The sequence below is a fragment of the Corvus hawaiiensis genome, chromosome 11, assembly GCF_020740725.1.
Source record: "Corvus hawaiiensis isolate bCorHaw1 chromosome 11, bCorHaw1.pri.cur, whole genome shotgun sequence".
Taxonomy (NCBI): Eukaryota; Metazoa; Chordata; class Aves; order Passeriformes; family Corvidae; genus Corvus; species Corvus hawaiiensis.
This window is the reverse complement of record NC_063223.1, coordinates 19,308,099-19,327,836: the sequence shown is the minus strand read 5'-3', so window position 1 is coordinate 19,327,836 and position 19,738 is coordinate 19,308,099. Positions and strand designations below refer to the sequence as shown.

Below are 19,738 nucleotides of genomic sequence, written 5' to 3'. Positions count from 1 at the left end.
CTTAACCACATACAATTATTCAGTCTTGGAGTGTAAAATTATCTGTCTAGACTATAGGAAGGTACTACCTACATAGGGAGTTGGTTTTTTCCTTGAGTGCAGCACTGTTGCAAACGTCTATTCCTGAATTTGTTTCAAACCATTAAACTGCCAGGGTTTATCTGAGTGCTACCACAATGCCTCCTTCTCCAAGACCTGGGCGCAGAGAAGGGGCCTGTAACCCACTCAGTAGCAGAAAACGGTTCAGATAATCCAGCTGATCCTGTTGGATGTCCAAGTGTCAGCATCAGAGTCAAGCTATGGAGCTCCACAGGACATTAGGACTTTGGCTTGCTCTAGGCCATTGCAAAAACCACCAACTGCAACAGTTTTACCCACTTGAAAGCAAGAAAATCCTACATTTATCTCAGTGGTCAATGCAAGTGCTTGGGAGCACTGCCAAATAATATTTATCAGCCTAGCTGAAGGTTTTATAACTCAGCTGTGTAAGTTCACATCACAGAGAACACCCCGATCCAGCAAGCAGCCAGTCTGGGAGTACTCAACTTGCTCTTACACTATTTCATTTTTATTAGTTATTAGACACAAGTAAGAGTTTTGAAACAACCTGACTTGTGAACAGATCTGCTCATGTGTACAACCCAGCAAGGAGAATCAGACAATATTGCTGTCACCAAACTGGGGCAACTTGCCAGTGCCTGGCTATCACTGTGCCAGGAGGTTTTGTTAGCAAAGCGGGGAGAGTACCAACACACTTACAGGTCTGGAGAGGGAGACTCTGACAAGTGAGGAGTTAAGTCTCTGCCTCACCTTCCCCTGTAAGCAGGGCCACACAAACACATTGCCAGCCTGGCTGTTCTAGTGTTAAAAACATCATTGCAGATGAAAGAGGTGTGGGATGGCTTTACACTTCATCAAAGCAGCAGCTGGGAGAGCTGAGGGGCAGGATGGCTGTGGACCCTCTATTTTGCCCCATAAAAGCGGCTGCTGCCAAAGTAGGGACAGGATATATAGGCCAATGACTTGTGCTGGGAATAAGCATGTAGAGGGAAGGCCTTTCTTAGGAGCTCTTATAATTACTACCTCATTTTTTTATTTTCGTACTTCTTGCAGCTGATCTCTGTCACTTGCCGAGTCTCACCAGCTGCCTTATTGCCCTTAGCTCAGCGTTTTTCTTACAACACCGATTGCAGGAACTACCCTGCATCACTTTTCTCTTTGGGGCTGCAAAATGCAGTTTTATCTGCACTGCCAACTAATCTTGAACCAAACTGCCAAAAAAGCTGTGTGTGCTGCCCAGATGGCTTAGTTCCAGGGAAGAAAGACAATTTGCTTTAACTCTGTTCTCTCTCTCACCTCAAGCTAGTGCCCCATTAGAGTAACAGAACTCTAATTACACATGATGGCTGACCAAGTTAAATAATACCAGCATGGTTGTAGCTGTGACAGTCCCTGCTTCCTTAACTCCCATCTTGCTTATTAAAAGGTGCTAACATGACTGCAGCCTTTCCAGTGGCTCCAGATAGCTGAATCACTGCAGTTAGGACATGACTGAGCCAGAAGGGATGGGGTGGAAACGCTCTTATTCCCACATCCTACTAGTGTTATGTAGCTGGGAGTGAGCTACCTACACCCAGCTGTGCAGATATGGATATACAGCCTCTTCAGCACCCTGGTAAACTCATTGAAAAGTCACAGAAAAAATACAATTACAGTTCAAAATTAGCAGTAATACACCAAGCACGGCAGTCGGCAGTTTCTTCTACTAGAAGTGTTTTCAGAACAGGCTGAAATGAACAACACACATGTAGGTCAGTGCTTGCCTAACAAGGCCAAGATCTCACCTGGGAACTTTAAGAGCTAAAGCAAAACCACCAACCCATTACCTTGGCTCTAGCCTATGCTGTTGACCCTCCACATTCCCTGACATCACAACTTAAAAAAGTAATAAGGGGATTAAAAATATATCTCTGAACCTCTAAATCCCACAGGCCCAGTCCTTCCTTCTAGTTCTCCCAGAAAACCAAGCCACTTGCTCGGGAACATATCACCAACAATGGTCACAGTGAGAAAGCAAAAGGCCCTGACCACAATATCAGTCTCACTTTATAACCCAGCGCTGTCCCTGCAGGAACCAATTGCTGCAGCAGGGCAGCTGGAGGCAGCAGATAAGCCTTAGCTGGGTGATAGGGATCAGCCGCCCAGTTATCAAGGGAGTACAAAAATCAAATAGATTTTGATTTAGTAGTTACAGCTTTTCATATATCCTGGGAAAAGAAAAGAGAAGGACCAGGGAGGGGGAAGGGGAGTTAGAAGTCTTTTTCCAGGGTGTTATGATGTCAGATCTTTTTAGCAATGAATTTCTAGGTTAAGCAGTTACTGAGACATGTGGCTGCAGAGAACCACAGTCAGCGCAGGCGTTTGTAGGAGGAAACTGAAAGCAGTGGAAGAAAGGCAAAGGATTGCACATCTGAGGGCTGCAAACCCTGCCTGAAGCAAGCAAGACAGTATAGCAAAGAGTCATTCCCAGCAGGCACAGAAACAAAGAACAGCAGCACTGTACCCTCAGAGAGTCACTTCTCAGCGTTACCATTCATCTGTCTGATCTAGGGTAGGAAGTTAACTTAGTCCTTCTCTCAGATGTGACCCAGGCTTTGGGGCTGCAATGGCAACATCCATTGCTCCATGCCACATGTCCAGCTCCACAACGCTGTGAAGGGAGCAGATCATCACCAGTGGGCTAAACCAACAAACATCAGCTGTGTTGCTGTTTTAAGTCCAGGGGAAAGCAGATGAAGGTAACACACTGGATTTCAGTGCCAGCAACAGAACAGGCAATGAGTGGTAACAGCCAGGCAGGGCTCAGTAGACAAAGCAGCAAAAGCAAAGATGAACCTTTGATTATATGAAATTTGATCCAGTAAAGTTTGGCATTCAGGTACAACTGATGTCACAGACATGGCTATGACAAAGGCTACATTTGTAAATCTCCATATATTCATCCAAATATTAGCACTTCTGGCATAAACTTCTAGTCAGGAGTTTTGGAAGCCGCAGCCATTTTAGAGAAATCTTTCAGCATATTAAAAGTATTCTTTAACACATAATGGCTTGCAATTAGGCTTACAACCAAAACCTACAGGAATTTAATTCAGAATTTGCTCTGGCATCATAGGATCAAGTGCACAGAGAAAGCGAGACCACTGGATCCATTCTTGGGGCACCTTGAACATGCCAGCAGAGCACCATCACCTCTGCTCCCAGCCCCCAGAGCCTGCTCAGCACCTGGGAACAGCATCCAGCCCCTCTGGACAGTGCCAAGCACCAATGGCACAAGGACCTGACTGAACCCAGATAGGCCCAAACAGGGAGCCAGTGTTTCCACCACAGTGCAAGTGACACTCACGGAGTGACCTGAGCCACTCTTCATCCTCAGGGAGCTACACACTGTATTTGTGCTTCTGTAATCCGCTTCCCAGCTCCACCTCCATCCCTGTTAATTACTGTCACAGCAGGAGAGCTTCTGGCATTTCAAAGAGTGGCCCTTCTTATTAAGCAGGAAAACAAGCAGAAATAGCAGGCAGCACTACACACATGAAACTGTAAGAGATGCTCTGTCTTCTTCCTGCATGGCACAGTTCATTTGTTTCCCTTGGTTAAAGCAGGAGGAAAGGTGGAAAAGCTGCTCTAACTGGTAGGGAGCTCCTAGCCTCCAAGTCTCTATCCAGTCACCTGGGGGAGGCTGATGGGGCTGTGATGTACTGGCAGTAGCACATCCCAGCCCCACAGTGTCAGACATCTTAGGTTTGACACTCCTGGCAGGGAACTGTTCAGGAACACTGTCTGCAAGTAGTTTGGATTGAGCCTTGACCACCTTCTTCCAGGAGGGCCTACCACAGGGCAGAAGGGCTGGGTCTGGCAAGAACTCCACATTATTCTAGTTATTTTGCATCTGATTGCTTCTGTGGGCATCTCTATCTCAGTTTCAGATATATTTGCTACTGAAGCAAATCTTAACTCTGGTGTTGGCTGGGATCTTACATAAATTTGGCTTTTGAAACAATTGGTCCTCCTGCAATCAGCTGAACAAGACCATGACACCCTTCTGTAGATAAATCTGCTCTTTTCAGTTAGGACCTGCTTCCTGGCAACCTTGCTGGACTCAGATTTTAAGCACTTCCTATTGAACAAAACGGGTTATTTAAATGGAGGAAAAGATGTAAAAAGCACAGCTCACTCCCTCCAGCTGATTGTCTTTGGAAACAGGACTGGAGGCTGCTGTCCCAGAAGACTGAGCTGCCCTTATCTCAGGCACTCCGTTAAAAAGACTTGGAATCACTTATTAATTTAGTGAAAGCCCCTTAATTTTGATCTTTTGTCTGCATTAATTGATTTGCTATCAATAACCTGCATTGATTAGGCCTCCAGACCTGGCAGCCGCTGAAGATGAAGAGACAGAGACTCTCTTTCAGAGCAGGAGTTCAAAGCCTGAAATGATTAAAAAAGACAGCACCAAAACGGCTGATAACAAAAAGGTGTCATTCTTTTTCCATTCAAGTATGAAACTGTGTGCAGTTAACCCTTCTGTACCTAAAAAATACTCTCAGGTCTAAGGTATTTGTATAACCTAGAGCTAGCTATTAGATTTACTCCATTTTGCCATTTTATTTAAAATATTATAGATGCTCTTAAAACACCTGACAGAATGAGAACCAAGGGAAAATTTTATCTACTTCAGCCACAAAGAGAGCTCAGGGAAAGCAACCTGACCCAGAGATTGGCTCAGGCAGTGCTCTCGGATCTCTTCCAGCAGACAGCATTGTAAAGAGTGGTTCGGGAAGTCAGATTTAATTTGCAGCAGATCCAAACCAAATGCAACAGTGAAATTTAACAGTCATCAGTTAAAATTTCAACAATAAAGTTTTGAAAGCTGAGAACAGCTTGCTAGTCCAAGATGCCAGGAAAACATTAACAAACCAGCTCCCTGTCAGAGACTGTGCTGGAACACAGCTCTGGGCTGCTCCCAACTCAGTATCCCCTTTGCATGAGCTACAGCAGGGGCAGAAAGTCTGAATGTTCACATACATTGTTCCTCCACCAAGAAAACCAAAGGTACTGGCTAGGGAGAGCTCTCAGGCCACCTGAGAGAAGCTGTTTTGGGACAGACACGAGGCACACAGGTGGAAAAAAAAAACCCCAAAAATCACAGCCAGTGCACACATCCAGGGTCTCAGGTGGTTTTGTCTGCTTCAGATTCCAAATCTCCAGTAATAGCTTGCTAAACAGCACAAGACCACCTATTCACTCTAGCCCAGCATCTGAATAAATCCAGATGGCCACTGTCCAAAGACACTTAACTGTTCTTTGAGACATCCAGCTATCTTAAGAGCAAGGTAGCATAGCAAGTTCTTTTTTCATCCAAGCTGTGTCAAGAGCTCTGTCCCCTGCCCCCCCCCCAGCTGTGACAGTACAAACCTTAACAGCACACCTTCCTACACCTGCAGATTTCCCTGTCAGCACAAATTTCGTAAGAAAAATAATGTAATTCCTCTTACAGTTTGTTTGGTGGCAGCACAGAGCGTGGATCAGGTACAGCACAAAGTCAGTGACAGTTCCCGCCCCGCAGAACAAGCTTATCAGCTGCTGATCCTGAACAATCTTGTTGGACCACTCCTCCAGCATCCTACCCAAATGTAACAGAATTCTAACTCACGGCTGAAACACACCCTGTGTGACAGCTTACACATCAGCAGAGCCAGTTCACATCACAGCACTGCTGCACCGGGGAACTGACACAAACACAAATTGCACTGAGCTTCTGCATTTCTACTCTGACAACAGCACACAGCTACGAGGACTCGAAGTCCCTTCCTGTGCATCTTTGCCAGCTCTTCCTTATGTGAATGCTTTTAATATCCCTCCTCTTTAATACCCTTCCTCTCTTTTTCTCCCTCCCCTCCCTGCATACATTACAGGTGGGTGCTAAAAATCCCTGCAGCTGCAGTCACTCTTCACAAGTTGCTGTCCTGCCCTCCTCAAGGGTCTCATGCTTATTGTGAATGTCCTGCATATGTCCAGAAATCCCAGAAAAATGGACCACACTCCTAAGTTCTAGCTATACAAAATTTCTGGGAGAACAAGGAATGTGTTGGCACCCATGCTCTGGTCTCACACTATAAGGAGGGGTGAGTTCCTAAGCCCTCAAGCTTACAAACAGCTCTGGAAATGCCCAAGCAGTGCCACACCTGTGTCTGCTGGGAAGGAACCATCTAACACATCACAGGAGAAACAGCCCACTGAAATTAAAGATCCTGTATTTTCTAAAAGTCCCTTCCTTTTGTATGGAAAGGCTATGTCAGCCTTTTTCCTCCACAGATTAAATGTGGATAATGATTGGGACAGTTGAACACTGGAATAGATTGCCTTGGGAAGTTGTACATAATTTGAATTTTTTTGAATGGGCTAAACAGTCATCTGTCAAAAATGGTTTAAGTATTAAAAACCCTGCCTTGGAGAACAGAAGGAAAGGAAGAAATGACCTCACGAGCTTTATTTTCTGTTTCTGTAATTTAAAGATAACTTCTGAGGACTACAGAAATTCCACTTGCCCCTCAGCTGGGCACAGCACACCTTCTCCTAAGGCCTTGTGTTTCATGTTCGTATGTTACAAAATCTCTGTTCTGCAGTAAGGATAGCCTGCTCCGTGCAATGGCCCAAGTAGTCCCTCCACATTATTCTCTTACATTTATAAAATGCACAAGGATGGAAAGCACAATACTGCAAATATCTCAAAATCTCTATTTTAGAAAGGAACTTTTATTCCTACTTTTAACACATGACTAGTAGATCAAAGTAACTGAAGGCTTTATCTGGTATCTCCCAGATACCAACACTGGGTGTACATACATCACGCTGATGTGCACAGGATGAGAACTGAGCGAGCCAAGTTTTTTTCCACCCACGAAGAACAAAAATAGGCTTTTATTCCGAATGACTTATTTTAAACTAAAAACGAGAAAGAACAAAAGCGAAGGCTCCAGGAAGTGGAGTCTGCACCCGCATCTTATTTTAAGATGCAGCTTTGACTCTTTAGAAATTTAAAGCTGCATTGCACAGAAAGCAAAATCAGATCAGTGATGTTATGAAGCTCACTATTTCCAAATATCAATCTAGGATCTTAGAAGCAATAAAGATTCAATAACACTCCACAGTCTCCAGCTCTGAAAATGCAAAGATAAAAACTGTAACAATTAAGGACAGATACAGATATGCAATATACATTGCACAGATGTTTTATTTCCCTGCAATTATATATATGTCCCCTAAAATAAAACCCAACCTTCATTAACTCAACATTACAGTGTTGTTGTATACTCCTCATGAAAAAGAATCAGTTAAAATGAAGGAAAGTACTCATCAAGATAGCATCAGCATCCAGACTAATCACATACACATTCCACCAAATTAATTTCTGACATGTTCAGATGCTGGCCCTCCATGAGTAATTATTACACAAGTATTTCCAGTTTGCCTCTTCAGTCCCAGGTATATCTAAATATTTTTGTGCAAAATTGGCAGCACAGTTTTACACACCTACTGAAAACCAATACACAAATCCTTTGGGGATACACACGTAATATAATCATTCATGGAGAATCCACACAACCACGTGCAAACCTATTAGGAAACAGAACTTCATCATCAGTTAATGAGAAAAATCCCTGCTGAGGGCACAGGCTCTGATGCAGGCTGTTAATTCTGACCCCAGCACCTCAGGATTGCTGGCTGAGGCCTGCAGGCAGAGCAGGGGCACAACAGGTAGCTGTACACGAGCGGCACACACAGTGTGACTGGGAGACACGGATATTCCCCTCTCAAACATAGCAACATATCCAGCACTGCCAACTTGCTGGCAGACACCAATGGCTGTGTCCACAGCAAGCAAATGGAGCCACACAACATTCCCATTTTCTGATGTGCAAAAGCAAAAAGCATTCATTTTCATCTTCAATCAATTTACTTATTGATTGGTTCTCTCAACCGATATCCTAGAAATTCTCTCAGCTTCAGAGACAAAACAATGCCAAACTGCCTTGTTCCTTGAAGTTTTTCCTAATCCAAGAGAGAAATTGGAGGGAAATAATTTCATTTGACAACAGCTGGTTCTCCTTTCTTGGTATCCCACCCAGCGCTTGGAGAATTTCTCACTCCAGAAACAGCCTAACCCTTCATAGCATTGCACTTTAAAAGTGCTTTAGCTGCAGACTCACAGGCAGAGCAGTAACACACACACACACACAGTTTATTCTTCCTCTCCAGTGGGTGTTTAAGACAGCTCAAAAAGATATTTAGGTACCTCAGTTTACCTTGAGCTCCATAAAGAAGGTAGTCAGCTAAAGAATATACAGCTCTGAGCTTGCACTTTAAAAAACAAAAAAAATTTTTCCAATTCTAGCAAGTGATTGGAAAACAAGTCTTCCAGTTCTGATGAATAATCTGCTTTAAGTTAAAATCCACTGCTGAACTGCAGCTTCCCTCTTGCCTTAATACTAAGGGATAGACCAGCAGAGACTGCATTTCAACACACAAATTAGGAGGGGCAAGCCGTAGGTAGCAGGTGATGTATTGCTGGTGCATCACCTTTTGTTTGATTAGTGATTAGGAAGTAATTGCCTCTCTGCCCAAGAGATGAAATCTGGCAGAGTCCTTCTGAAATAAACATGGCATTTATATATTCCTCTAAAAGCTGTAAAATACTTCAGTCTCCAAGCACTGTAGTCCTAATAATCTTTGAATACAGTTTGATACAATCCCACAGCTCATTAGGCACTGAATTCTTTGAAATAAGAAACCCCTTCCTGTCATCCAAGCACAGATCTAACAGAGATGCCCCCACTTCACAGATGCAAAATGCCACCACAATAAGAGGTGGTAATAAAGGAACTTGATTGGGTTAATGGAGTCACATATGGTGATGGTGTGGTCCTTGAGAACATTCCCCCTCAGATTCAGCTTCCCCTCATATCAATCCTCTCCAGGGATTGCAGGAACAGAAGCATAGACAGGGAAAAATTCAGAGTTATTAGCAGAGGTGACATTTTTGGATGAAAATACTATTAATTACCATCACTGAGGCAAGATCAATAAAAAATTCATAAAGAACACATCTTGTAATGGGTACATATTCCAAGAAATACTGACAACCATACCAGCACCATGATACTAAAATAAACCCAATGCTTTTCCTCCTCTGAGTTTTTACTTTTGTCTCTTCATCCAATGTAGCAGAGCTCACAGTGAGGATGCTGCTGAGTGTCCCCTGTGACTGCCCTTTGCCAGCTCCAGCAGGTGCTCTGCTATACACATGGGGTTTGGGACATGGAAGGTTTGACAGGATCAGCAAAGAAGGAAAAATAAAAATCCCACTACTTTGCTGTGATCAGTGCTCAGACTTGAGGGAAGGGGGTGGACAAAGTGAGAAGACTACAGATTGTACAGTACTATACATTTCCATATTTGCTTCATTTCTTGACTGCTCTGCAATTAACTCATGTTCCTGAGAGCTGTAGGTCTCACATAGGGAATGAAAAAACTATCTTTTCACTTGGATGCTCCTGTGTCTTTTCTTGCTGTAGGTCCTTTACATGTAGGCCCATCTGTAATGGGGCAACAACAATTTCCTTTGCTTGTTGAAAATGGCAGTGTTTCCTGCATAAAATCCCATCCCCCTGGAGCATGAGAGAGGATATTGCTTATGACAGTGGCCTCCAGACTTATAACTACAGAGCCTGAGCAAAAACCAACTCCATTAAAACCCAGCTCATCTGCTGTCCCCAAAAGTCTGCTCCCTCTCCCAGATCAAACCCCCTGCCAGGCAGAATAATAAATTTCTGCACATGTTTATTTTTAGGGTACAGCTAAACACTGATACCAATCCAACAGTGCACCCACAGCACTAGTTCTTAATTACAATAAATTCACCGGGGAGGAAAGGAGCCTGAAAAACAATCCAGGCAAATTCCTAAAACAGCTCTGTCAAATCTCACCTATTTTATAAGGGATATAGCCATACCTGACCCTTTCATTAAAGCTCTAGTGTCTGGATTACATAATTAAACAGTAATTTAATTTTAAATAAAATGGCTAGAATAACTGCACTGAAAAGGAAACCATGAAAAAAACCTGAGAGTGTTGTATGTCACTTTCACCCTTTGTATGTCTATTATGCTCAAGAAACTAAATGTCATTTCTCTAAGTGTGTATACTTTAGTAAATATCAGAGATTTTAAGTCAGTACCTTGATTTTAGGAGACCTGGCTTATAATGTTTTGAAGCAGATACCTGCTCCAGATTAATATTGCTATGAAACTCTCAATAAATTTCTGTTCTCAGGGCTCATTGCTGCCTGAAGTACAGCTTAACCTCTCTTGAGAGAATAGCCCAAAGTGGAGCAAAGGAAACCTGTTTACAGATAAATTAAATTTCCAGGGCACAGAAACACCCAACAGTTACTCCCAGAGACTGAAGGTTCAAGATGGCACTGGACTAAATGGCTTCCCCGTGCCTCTAAAAAGCTAACAATGGACGTGCTTATTATTTACATCCAAACTGGCTGGCATGCCTTATATTTCAGGAAACAGATTTTGCAGCTGTAATACAACTTGAGGAACACCCTATATTTCACTGATATGAGGTACTGTAATAGCTGAGCAATATACCTTTTTCTGTACATCCCATTTAAAGCTGGGAAATACTTTTTTTGTTGTTTGCTGCAAACATGCTTTTTCTTATCTATAAAAATAGACATAATAATGATGCTCCTTTATACAGCTCTGGAAACTCACAGCCCTTTCAAGGAGTTCAGCACCTGTGTTGGAGAGCTGAAACAGTACCCACATCTCCACAAATCAACCAGTGAGTAGAAGATAAAACACTTGTGGGGAAGCCAAGAGTACAACTTAAGAGTTTTTTCCTGCTAGGGTGCCCAACACTGTGAAACACTTATTTTCTATAATTACAGAGGTGCCAGTTATCGCAAATTTAGAAGCTTGGTGATACGAGGCAAATATGATACAACTGTGGAGAACATTCTGAAGTGATAAAGAACATTATAAATGTGGCAAGCATTGGGGTTTTATGGATAGCTTTTTCACTTTAACCAGGGTATGGGGCAGATATTCTGCCAGAATAACACTTTTAATATTGACCAGAACCCTCAACTCCCGGGAGACACGTTAGGTTAAAGCACTCCTCTCTTAGCAAACCATACATCACCTCAACAGGAAACTACAGGCTGGGGAACCCTTAGAGCTTCCCTTTCTACATCCATTCTTTTGTTCAGAAACACAAATACCTCAGGGAAACAAAACACCAACTCTTTCAGGGCAAGTAAAGAAAGGGTATTAAAGCAGGTTTAGTTGCTTACCAGCACAGGAGAGGCACAAAACAAACAGGACCCAGCCGCCAAATGGCTCCTAAGGCCTAGGCGGCAACTGGCGCATTTAAAGGGCCAGCGCGGGCCATGTGGGCCGGGCTGGGGGGCGCGTCCTGCCGGCGAGCGGGCCCGAAGGGTGGGAGCCTCTGGCTCTTGTGCCCAGCAATGCCTCGCACCGCTGGAGCATACCCTGGCTCTCGGAGCTTGCCGTCAGCACAGGAGCTTCCCTGGGTGTTGTTCAGCCATTCCAGTAATTCCCTGGATCCACAGTCACTCTGATGGGTGGGCTGCAGCAGCAGGATGGCTCCATGATGAGATGGCTGCCTCTAAGAATTAAATGACCCTGCAGAGAAGGGCACTAGAGGTGGATACGATTAACAGTTGAATCACATGCACCTCCTTTAGATAGTAAGCCGGAGTCCCAGGCTGCCTAGGCCTAAAGGGGAATCACCTGTAGGCATTATTGGCAGAAGGACCTTTTCTGACACACAGTGTCACAGCCTCTCCATTACCCATGGATTGCATTTCTATGCAGTCATTGGATCTGTCTGAGTCTAAGGGCATGGAGTTTTTAAACCACTTAGCACTGAAACCTGCCACAAAGAGAAAAGTGAAAAACTATTGCTTGTTCAGCAATTTTGCCCAGACTCAGCCAGCATCTGGCAAGCCAGAAGCGTATGGCTCATCCCGTAAGAGTGTTCTGGTCTGTGGGTTATGCTGCCTTGACTGATACCATATGCTCCCTAAAAGGCAAATCCCTACATCCAAGTCATTCTCATTTTGCTCATCTGCAGTGATTGGTGCTTACAGTAACAACGGGACACTGTTTGTGTTCTAAACTGTAAATAGAGTACCTGGCTGCAGTAGTTCTTTATCCATTACAGAAAAATTACTTCAGTGCATGAAGTGCTTTTGCTGATTCACATCCTAGGCAAGAAAACTGATGAGCAACTCGAAAGCAGATGGGCAGTTGGAATGGTTAGAAGATAGAACAGCAAGTGAGAAAGCAAGCAAGCAAGACAAATGCCTGTGCCCTTTGGAAGGGACAATCAAAGGGAAATCCAACAGGAGCTTCTCCTGCCACTACACAGGCAGCATCTCCCTGACATGTTCCACAGCAAGCATGTGCAAACAGAGAGATTTTCTAGTTGGTGACAAGTTTTGCAACATCTGTTGTCACCTGAGTATGTGGAGTTACCTTCACTAGCAAGGTAGCCTTCTGCCACTGGCCTCCATTCCACCTCAGCAGTCTCAGATCAGCTGGCACTAACACCAGAGTTGATGTGGGTCTTGGAGAAATTCGTAAAGACCATATAGCACTCATGCACTCCCTTTAGCTGGGGAGCATTTCAGACTCAGAGAGACAGTTGTCTACAGCATCCCTGCAGCTGTATTTCACTGTTCACCTCCACACGTCCTTTCCCCTCCAACTACACCACGGTTGCACTGTCGTGTGTGCAGGGCTTTTCTGTGAGTGTGGAAGGGTCATTTCACTGGCTGAGCCCCAGCAGAGTGCCCCTGGCAAATGTGAACCTCTGACAGTTCTTGATCTTCATTAGACATTCCTTTGCCTTAGCAGATGAACCCTTCACGTTTCTCCTTATCACAGCTCTCTGAGATGGGCAGCTCTAACCTTTTGCTTCGGACTTGGAGGTTAGGGCACAGAGACTAAAGGCCCTTAAGAAACTTAGGGATGCAGAGTCGGCTGATACACTTCTCAAACCATGAAATACATAACTGCAATTCAAATTGCTGAATTGAAAAGCCCTGGGGAGTCTATTTCCTTTTGATTGATATCAATGGAAATTAGATATGTTTGTTTCTGAAAATTATAATCTTTAAGAATCGAAAAGCCTCCATTTCAGCACCTTTCCTACAACATAGCAGGAAATGGAGTCAGAGGTTTCCAAGCATGAGGCTACTGCTCTAGACATAGGTCCTCTTTTTAATCCTTTCTTCTTTTTTTTTCCTTTTTTTTTTTTTAATAAAAATCACCAGCCAGCCTGCAAAGGAGGAGTGTGATACCATCAAGTTCAAAAGTTATTAGACAAATTCAAGAATAGATCTACAAGTGGCTACTGAAAACAGGGCAGGGATGTATCCATTAGCATTGCTGATCTGATGTTTCTGAACATGGACGGAAAGAGCAGAAAGTGCCACAGCTCCCAGGCTCTCCCTGAAGAGCATGTGCTTTCGCTGTGGGAGAGACAGAACACTTGATCAGATGGCCCAGTGCTCTGCTCCAGGAAACAATTCTTCATGATCTCATGTTCTCATGTCTCAAGCAGTCTGTGTTGTGGCAGTATAAATGCACCAATAGCCTGCTCTGAGCACCAGCTTCTACCACCCTGCAGTCACTCTTTCTGCTGGAACTCTTGCAGCTGGACAGAAGCACATGGACCTTGAATGATCTACTTGCCGTTTTGCTATGTAGACTGCTTTTTGTCCTGATCCCATACATTTTTAAATTAGAGTCTGAGCTGGTTATCTTCTTTGGAGCTATTTCATTGCCACAGTTCCAAACCTGTGAATACGCTCTGCTTTTCTCTTTCTTCTTCAGACTCTTTTACATTCCATTTTTTTTCCTTCACAGCACTGTTATTGTGGCAGTGGCTGGCATGATTATTGCTACTTACTCTCCATCCCCCAATGGCAGGGTAATACCTCTTTAATTGGGTATTTCTCCCTCCCGACACTAATCTCCTAACAAATGCTGATGCCGTGTTAGATGCTGTGTGGGGATCTCTCATCACTATCTCTTTAAGCAGGCAGTTGTGTGTGGAATGAATGCACAGTCACTCAGCATGGATGGATTTGTCTGAGTCCCTGTCAGCTCCCTGGTTTTGTCACTAAAATCTTGCATTGCGGATCCGGATTTCTATTGCTTTAACTTTTTGAGGCAGATTTATCTCAACCTCTGTCAGATCAATGGGTTTTGTCACAGAAATCTATGTGACTTTGTTCCCTGTGGAGATCTGGCTAGTCAAGTTTGTGGAGGCTGATTTGGGAAGCTGAACCCGAGGCCTCATTTGGCTATGTCGAGGGGGGGACAATAAGAACTGAAAAGAGCAGAGGCCTAACAACCAGGAAAACTTAAATAAAAACTGTAGTAGCAACATACATCCATATCCCAAGACAATACACACCCCAAGAAAGAACATTCAGTCTCAAATACATGCACACATGGGCTCTCTATCTGCTGGCATTGTCAGGAGCTGCTTGCTCTGCCCGTGGACTGCAGCTGTGTGACAGTGGCTGAGATCTGACAGGGCTGTAGGTCTGAGGCAGATCAGCCTTTCAAGCCAGTCCTCTCTGGTTGCTCAAAACCCCCTAGAGCTGTGGAGGCCGGAAAGCCGTAGGAGGCACTTCTCCTTTAATGCCTCCACAGTATATTAGGAAACACTGTGCTATCAGAGATGATCCTTCTCAAGGGATACAAGCCCAATTTTCTTTTTGCCTGTAGCCAGCAGACTGCATGATTGTCTGACACTGCAACAACACAGTGTTCCAGATAAAGCTTAGCTTTACTGAACTGCTGCATGTCCATCTTGTCTCCTTAGCTGATTCAAAAATTTCCAGGAACAGCTTCAGTAAATGGAAGTTTCCTGATGAAAAGTACATTGTTCAAATAATCTTTTTGTTGGACTGAGGGTTAACATTATTTCCTTTGCTTATTACTACTTGAAATTTTTTTAATAATGATTGTCACAGTTGAGTTTGACCATGATCAAGGTCTGAATGAACTTTTGGAACAAAATGGTAGTGGTAATAATAATAGCAATAACAATAATAGGAAAGCAGGTAACACACATTAAAGGAAGAGCCTGGTGTTGACTGATAAAGACTCAGACTTGTCTGGAACAGCCAACTCAACCTGAAAGCTCAACACAGCAGGGATGGATTCCCTGTTGGTGAAACTGCCTCAATTTTGTATTTGAAGCAGAACATTTCAAAAAGAAAGGGTACCCCAGGAAAGAGGAGATTTGGGGAAGCTAGCCATTAGCATCTCAGTATTAATGAGAAACAGTGCAAATTTTTGGCCATGGGTCACCTCATTGTTCTCTTTGCAATATTCCAGTCACAGCCTTTCTTTAGAGCAGATGCTCGTTTCTGTGCCTGCTTTGTGATATTTCCCTTCTTTCTTTTTAATGGAACTCTCCTTTTGTTGTATGCTTTTCTATTTCATCTTTACCTCTGGAAATTCTCCATTTCCGTTTTTTACCTTCTAATCCTTCTTCATCCATCCTTCTCTCCCTGCCTCATGTAAACATTCGTGCTTCTGTCTTACTTCTTTCACTAGGTGATTATCTATTCTCTTTTAACTGGTGCCACTCCTTAGTTTTTTCGCTTTCCTGTCCTTTCATGTTGCTCTGTCCCCTTTGCTGCTGCTCTCTCTATCTCGCAGCTTGCTGCTAAGGAAGCTCTAGTCCTTAGATATTGAAATGGCATGTTTAATTCCTGCCTGTGATTCTGTGCTAGATACCTCTGTGTGCCTGTGCAGCTTCAGACCCCGTGTAAGCCTGGCTAAATACAGGAAACTAAGCAGGAAGCAAAGCTGAGTGAAAGGTTGCTTACTTGTGCCTGTGATTTGTGGCTGTTTAATAATCACCTCCTGATTAACACAGGCTGCAATTCCAGAAATGCCACAGTGATAGATACTCAATATTTACCTAAATAGAGATACACAATTCCCTTAACATTTAAAGCCAGTGTTAGCAGTACAGCTATTATCCTGGAAGTTGTTCACGCCGCTGCCTGGGTGCATATCGCCTGGTGAAACACAACTTTAATTCTGCATGGGTCCCCGAGGACTAAGAAGGTGTTAAATGATCACTATTACGTGCAGCTGTCACCATGCCTGCAGTTCTGTCAAACCAAGAGAATGATGTTGTAGCTTTCCTGTTTCACTTCAGAACAATGAAAAAAAGTACGGCTTCAATAACACTGCTGAAACTGTCTCCTCAGAAGTCATCTTCTCTGCTACAGCAACTGCTTTTCAGGAGGTCCTCATATTTTATCTGATTATAGTTAGTTAACAAAAAATAATTACAAGGCTTGACTAGACAAAAAGTGATGAGATACCTGTAGCCATCCGATTGCTTTAGTCCATCTCTTTTGGTACATCCTAATGTGCAGCAAGGTCACTTCAATAAGGAGCTTTAAAGTACTTGCTATTGCTGCTTTTAGACTCGTTCCAGAAGCACAGAAGATTACTTTAGTCAGATCACCTCTGTGGTCTCCTTCTGCAGGTAATGTGTCCCAAGCAGGAAGAAAGGAAAGGCTAAAGGACAATAGCAGATCAGTCATTAGTAAGACAAGAGCAAAGGCTGCCTGTTCTGTCCTGAGCTAGTTCTCTCTCCTGCCTTCAGCATAAGTGTAAACCAGTCTGATTAGTTCAATCTGCCACCCTGGCTCAATAAACCAAGCTGAGAGTTGCTGTTACACACTCTGCTGGTGTTATAACTACCTTTTTGCAAAGATCCAGGTCTAGTAATGAGGAGGTGCAGAAGTGCATTCACAAAGATGAATATGTAGCTCGATTGCTTCACCATTAACTGAGAGTGCCTGTGAGAGCACACCTCAGGTATTATCACATGTCAGAACTGAGAAGGCGACATTTGAAAACTGGTTTGGAAAGGGACTTTAGCACAAAGTGTGGGAGGCCACATTTGGAAAAAAAAATAACTAGACTAAGTTGCACCAGCACTGCTGTGGGAGGAAAACTTGCACAATGCCTTGACTGCAGCCATGGCTGTTTTTCCTCACATTCGTGGGCTCTAATTCTACATAAAATAAGAAAAGGAGGAGTGAGAGACAACACTACATCATCTTGACATTCCTTTCTAAGTATATAAAAGATGAGCTGTAAGTTCCTCAGCGTCTTGCTACCATATAAGCCAGCAACAGAAAATTGCCATCTCTAGAGCTATGCAGGACAATGACAGACTGGCAAAAGCCAGCCTAATTCTGCCAGTAGCAGTGTCCAGCCATGTTTTCCAATTGTTGGCTAATTAGTACAAATACAGATTTCCAAGACAGCAAAAGACGATTGGGGAGCTCTGTAAAAGCCTCAAGAGATAAATCTCAGAGGACTGTGATACAAAGTCTTTGCATGTGTGCCGCTGATTTTAAGCTGACAAAAATCACTGTTGGACTGAAGGCCTGATGGACATTCATCACCATGTAAACTAGCTGATGGTCTCTGCCCATCTTTTACTGGATAGGCACCCATACCACTAAAGAAACAGGCTGTCATACTTCCAAATTTGTGGACATTCAGGCTGAAGCTGTAAACTGACCATGAGGGCTGAGGTATCTTAGCTGCCTCTGTAGAGATCCACTGGTTCAGGACTGAGGCAAACTGGCAATGTGTGGGGAGAAGGAACTTAGAGCTTTTGCCATATCTGTCCATATTAAACACTCATTTCCATATCTATCATATATATTTATTTATTCATTTCTATACTTGCCAGGCAAGTATTTTACACTATTTTAAATTCTGTAAAACTCTGAAATATTCTTGTTAAATACCCAGGAACACTGGTTGGCAAAAGATCACTGGGGGAGCAGAAACAGGATACAGCCTAAATAACAACTTCAGCAACCAGGGAAAGTCAGGTGGATTTACTGGTTGTGCTACCCCAAAATTAGCTTTTCAAGGGTTGTAACTTGGACAATATTGTATAGCTGTAACTCCAACTTAAGCACTTGTGTAAGGCCCCATCTTAGAATCATTAAGGTCGGAGCAGACTTCCAAGGTCTTCCCCTTGAAATGAGTGATAGAAATGAAAGAAGTCACCAAATGGTTATACTCAAGGTAGAAGCAAAAAATGAAGTTAATACTTGAAAGAGAACTGCAAGACAGGAAGTTTCCAGTGATACCAGGGAGGTTCAGTACTCTCCAGTGTGGAACAAAACGAGCAGTTGTAATTAGCCTCAGGGTAACTACTTGTATGAATACCCAAAAAAGGTCTGGTTATTTGTCCAGAATCTCTTAGATCTGGAAATTGGGTCAGAAATCAGAATGTCTGGTCAAATCATCAAAATTCTGGTTACAGTGAAAATGTAAGGATTGTTTTGGAGGTTATAAACCATAAATATGACTGTATTCAGCTTCTTTCTAGTACAAACCTCCATTAGGCAATCCCGCTGTACCTTATGTCATTCAGACTCCCCCTCTAAGACGGAGCATACAAGTGAGTAAATGTTTTATTGTTTTAAAAATCAAAATTTTATGGTCAAAGTGAGGAGCAGAATCGTGAGGGCTCCAGTTAGATGTTTTGGTAACAGCCTGCTGTCAGTTCTGAGCAGCAGGGAAATGTGATGCGTGAAAGACTCTGACAAAACCTGGGCTCACATCAGGTGCTGCTGTAGACACCAAATCTGTTGCTTTGGAATACACTCTATAGGAAACCAGCAGCTGATACTGTCTACAGAGAATTGTGGTTTCTGAAACCATTGAGTGGTCTTTTGAGGCAGTCCCATACAGAGCCTCCATTATAACAGGTAATCAGAGTAAGAGCTTCTTCAGAGAGAAAAGGGGTGAGTTCCTTGGAAAGTACTTGGAAAAGATAATTTCAAACTGTCTTTGTAGGAAAAAATCAAAAAGAAATAGTAGATTTTTATCCCTGCTAATAAGCAATTCAGTAATGGAAGCAATGCTACATGTTCCAGATACTTCTCAAAGAAAGTGGCCCCAGTCTAAAGTCTTCCAAAACAGCCAGGCTGATCCTCAGAGAAAGTGTAAATTAAACAGCAGAATCATTACAGGGCATAGAAAATTATGCAGTCCAACTAAGAAGGACTACTATTGCTTTTTAGATTGGAAGACTCATTTAAATTTAATTAATCAGACCACCGTCATGTACAATTAGAACTGTACCTCTCGGTGATTCTTCTGCTTTGAGAACCAGATGACCTTCAGGAAAACAGAGCTGAGCAAATTACTGCTTCTAAATTTTATATATTGAAAATTTGGTGGGTCACCTGCAGACATGACTTTTGGGTGTGTTGAAATGGTGGCACTGGCAGGCCAAAGGAAATATCCTTCCCCTTCTCCCTGCAGTGTTAAGTACAGATTTGCAGTTGTTTGGGAGCAGCGTGGGAACAGCTCTCATTTTTGGTAAAACATCCCTCCCCCACTGTAAAAGCAGGTTTTTCACATCAGTTTCCCTGAAGGTGAAACAATGGGTCAGGGCCAGCTATTTGTACAGCCTCCTTTTAGTCTAATCTAACATTTGTGAGATCACCTGTAAGTTGGCAAAAAAAATCAGGGAAAGCAGCAATGCTGGAAGCAGCTCAAGC

The 19,738-nt window shown here is 43.2% G+C and overlaps 1 protein-coding gene across 1 annotated transcript in view; it reads right to left on the bottom strand.

Annotated features, from left to right (window-relative positions):
• Window positions 1-5,602, bottom strand: part of LOC125331817 (high mobility group protein HMGI-C-like) — a 45,412-nt gene extending 39,810 nt beyond the window's left edge. Inside the window, exon 1 of the mRNA XM_048316199.1 lies at window positions 5,556-5,602. The gene's annotated coding sequence lies outside the window, so the exon portion shown is untranslated. The remainder of the gene's footprint in view (window positions 1-5,555) is intronic.
• Window positions 5,603-19,738: the final 14,136 nt, after the last annotated feature.